A 4,775-nucleotide genomic window follows, 5' to 3' on the forward strand; every position below is an offset into this window, starting at 1 on the left:
ACTAAGAATTCTGGTTCTCAAGGGAAAAGATATTTATAGAGTTAGAACATTTCTTGATTACTCATTTGTTTTGTCTTGCATATCTCACTTATAAAAGTCTCAGAAAAATAGTATTTATTGATATGAGTTAAAATATGCTTTTTGTATTATGTTCTTCCTATAACTCAGCCCTTCTTTTTAATATTGTACTATATCTATATTGCCAAAGTGTATAAACATTACATATTAGATTTTTTTTAACCCTCATTTAATCTTAGTCCTACAGGTAATTATATATTTATTGTTCACTAACAGTCCTTATGCTGAGGCCTCATTAGTCATTTTGGTTACCTAAAGTTCATTCTCCAGTAGATTCCTGAGGAAGGAACTACTGGATGTTCATAGTTCACCTGTGCTTTTATGCATGAAAGTGAGTTTTCCTGGATATAAATCCTTGGCTCACATTTTCTCTTTTGGTATCATAACTATGTTGCTTTACTTTCTTTTGGCATTTGGTGTTGCCATTGAAAAGTCTAATATTAAACTGATTTTCTTTACCTACATATCACATGAGTTTTGCTTAGATGACCAAAGGATGTTTCTATTTTTCTTTTCTCTTAGTGTTGGTCATTCTGGGTGATAATTTTCAGGAATAGGTGTGTTTTCAAATTTTTTTTTAATTTCAGGAAAGTTTCATTCAATTGAATTTTTTTTTTTCATGGGCAGGCTCCAGTAATCAAACCTGGGTCTCTGGCACAGAGGAGAATTCTGCCACTGCGCCACCATTGCACCTCCCAATTCGATTTTTAATATATTTATTTTTGCTCCCTTGCTTTGTTTTTCTTCTCCAGGATCTTATATTATTTTCTATTATCTGTTGTATCGTCATAGTCTATGTTTATCTTCAGTATGTGTCACTTTCTCACAAATCCTTTTTATCTCTTTATGTATCTTTTATTTTTAAAATTGAAAAAAATCCTCCTCTTTACCTTCTATTTCTTCTATTGAGTTTATTAGCTCTAGATTCATCTTCATTTTTAAAATATTTTTTCCTTTCAATTCTAATTCATTCCTGAGAACTGTCATCTCATTTCTAATGTTTTTCTTTTGATTTATACTATTCTTTTATTTGTTGTATGGTTTACTTAATGTCCTCTAGTTCATTTTGAAATAGAAGGTGACAATTTTTATCTGTTTTCTGAGCATGTATTTCTGGAGTGCTTTCATTGTCTGTGACAGAAGTTCTGAAAGTGTGGCTCAAGACCCTTTCAGAGGCAGTGCAAAGCAAAAACTATTATCATAATAATACTAAGACTTTCATTTTTCTCTTTCATTGTATTGGCATTTGCACTGATAGTACAAACTCAATTACAGGTAAAATTGCTAATATCTTATGAATTAAGGCAGTGGAAACAATGTGCAAGTAGTCATTTTACATAAGTTCTTTTTTTAAAAGCCTATTTCCCTTAAGGATATCTTAAATGAAGCAGTGAAAATTATTTATTTTATTAAATCTTGACTCTTGAGTACATATCTTTTTAATGTTCTGTGTAACAAAGTGGGAAATACACATAAAACATTTGCTAAGTATGATGGTTATTTCCAGCAAAAGTATTCTTATAATTGTTTGAATTGTTAGCTGAACTAACTACTTTTTAAAAAAATGGAAAACTATTTTTACACACAAGAATGATTAACAGATAACCTATAGTTATTCAGACTTTGGCATGTAATAGATATTTTCTTTGAAATGATTCAAATGAGTCTGAAACTTTAAGGAAAACAACTGGTAGTATTTGTTGCCGATGATAAACTTGAGCTTTCAAGTGAAAATAGGAATTCTGGAAAGCTTGTATTTGCCACCATGAGCTTGACAACCTCTTAACACTTAAAGACTTTACCGGTGAGATTGGTTGTGATATTTACAAATGTGAATTTTTGCTATTGTACAATGAAATGTGTCAGCATTTGGAAGATCTGCATAACTCAGTGAACCAATAATTACAGAATGATCAAAGCACGATTTACAAAGTCACATATAGATAAAAGATCCATTAAAAGATAACCTAATAGACTTAATGGAACAGACTTTGAAAAGTTCATTCAGAATATTTCATATTCTATGATGCAGCCAACCTTTAAGTAAGTATCACTTGTGAAGGTTTGGTATAACATTAAAGAAGAATATCCACAATTATTGAAAAAGCTATTAAGATATTTGTTCTTTTTCCAACTAAATATTGTGCAAGGCCAGATCTTCACATATTTCAACTAAAACAGTACAAAAGTCTGAATACAAAAGCATGTAACCTAGCTGCCTTCTAATGTGACATTAAAGAGGTTTGCAAAAATGTAAAACAATGCCATTCTCATTAAATTACTTTTTTGTTTGTTTTGGAAAATATAGTTATTTTTCATAAAATATTTGTTATTAATGTTAACATGTAATGGGCTTATTATTGTCATTTAAAATGAATGAATGAATAAATATTTCAAACATCACTCAGTTTTAACTTCTAGTAGGTAAATATTGATAGACATAATCTACATAAACAAAAGCTATTGGGAGGTCCTCAGTATTTTTTTTTTAGTATAAAGGAGTGCAGAGAAAAAACAACATTTGAAAATCACTGGAGAAAGGGGATGTTATTCTATGCTGTATTCTCTTTTCTTTATTGTGGTTGGTAGGTTCAGGTGTCAACTTGGCAAGGTGAAGGTGCCTAGTTCTATTGCTGTGGACATGAGCCAATGGCATGTGAAGCTCATCTGCCAGTGATTGCATCTGGAGGCAGCTAGGAGGCGTGCCTGCTGCAATGAATGATGTTTGATTTAATTGGCTGGAGGCTTAAATGAGAGAGTTCAAGGTAGCACAGCCCAAGCAGCTCAGTATACCTCATCTCAGCACTTGCAGCTCAGCCCAGGCCTTTGGAGATGCAGAAATGATTCACCCGGGGGAAAGCTGTTAGAACCCAGAGGCCTGGAGAGAAGGCCAGCAGAGATCATCCTGTGCCTTCCCATGTAAGAAAGTTCCCTTTCCTCTGAAGAACTATATGCACTTAATGAAATAAATCCCCTTTTATTAAAAGCCAATCCATCTCTGGTGTGTTGCATTCTGGCAGCTTTGGCAGACTGAAACACTTACAATAACTTTGTGTGGGATTTGACCTCAACCCTTTTCTATTGTTCCCTTTTTAAAATGTGAAACTAGTTTTCCTAAACTTTTGGAAGGAGGCATGGTTCAGAGTAACTGTTCCAGATTGCTAGCTGAAAGAATGCAATATACCAGAAATGGAATAGCTTTTAAAAAGGGGAATTTAATGAGTTACTAGTTTTCAGTTCTAAGGCTGAGAAAAATGTCCCAATTAAAACAAGTCCATAGAAATGTCCAATCAAAGGCATCCATACAGGGAAAGATACCTTGGTTCAAGAAGGCCGAAAAAGTTCAGGGTTTCTCCCTGAAGTGAGAAGGCACATGGCGAACACAGTCAGGGCTTCTCTCTCAGCTGGCAGGGCACATGGCAAACACAGCATCATCTGCTAGCTTTCTCTCCTGGCTTCCTGTTTCATAAAGCTTCCCTGGAGGCATTTTCCTTCTTCATCTCCAAAGGTTGCTGGTTCGTGGACTCTCTGCTTCCTGGTGCTGCAGCATTCTCTGCTCTCTCTGAATCTCCTTCATTCTCCAAAATGTTTCCTCCTTTATAGGACTCCAGAAACTAATCAGGACCCACCTAAATGGGTAGATACATGCCTCTACCTAATCCAGTTTAACAAACACTCTTGATTAAATCACATCTCCAGGGAGATGATCTAATTATAGTTTCAAACATACAATACCGAATAGGGATCAGAAGAAACGGCTGCCCCTACAAAATGGGTTAGGACTAAAACATGGCTTTTCTAGGGTACATACATCATTCCAAACCAGCACAGTAACTTTACAGTATTCCCTTTTCTGTTGTTTTAAAAATAGCATGCAAAAATATGGCAGCTTGTTTTCTGAGATTTCCTGGCTCTGTATCCTTACCTGTACTTGGTCTGGACCTTCTGTTTCCTTCCTCCTCTTTTGACTCTTTCCTAATCAATTTTGATTCGAATCCTAGCAGTTTCCCCTAATGTGAACCCCTGGCCCTCGCGAGGGCTCTGCTGGGTTAGTTTGGACATTGCTCAGACTAGACTGCTCCAGACTTCAGTGCCCTCCATGAGCACCCAGCACTTGTCTGCTATTCAACTAGGAAAAACCCCTCTCAATTTCACCAGCTGCTTTCTAGCTGTCCTTCCATGCTGCCCAGAAAATACCTGCTAGACATTTTTTGGTTCTTCTGTTTTCATGTCTGTTGGATGCTCCATTGCTTCCCTCTGCTTTCTCCCACACAAGGACTGTGATACCCATGCATATCTTGTGGCTGTTGATGGTTTGTTCCCTCTGGCTTTGAATTTTGTGTAGATACATTGTCAACTATGTTCATTGTTAAGTGAACATAGATTAAAATCCGTGATTTTTTTTAATGTAGAAAAGCAATTTATTCTATTATAAGTAATTAACAGTCATGGAGAATAACAGCCCTGCTGGTGAAACAGGTGACCCAAAAGGGAGATGATATCAAACTAGTGGTCGAGGATAATCCTTAAAAAAAGCACAAACTCTTATACAGGATTAATTTAATTTTAAAAACAAACATCAGCTATTGAAGTATTCTTCTCAACTTAACTGGACAGTCTACCTGTGATATAATTGTCAAGTAAAAACATACATCTTTACAACTTGGTGGTCCCAAGTATAAAGAAGTAACCACTTC

The sequence above is a fragment of the Tamandua tetradactyla genome, chromosome 17, assembly GCF_023851605.1.
Source record: "Tamandua tetradactyla isolate mTamTet1 chromosome 17, mTamTet1.pri, whole genome shotgun sequence".
NCBI classification, from domain to species: Eukaryota; Metazoa; Chordata; class Mammalia; order Pilosa; family Myrmecophagidae; genus Tamandua; species Tamandua tetradactyla.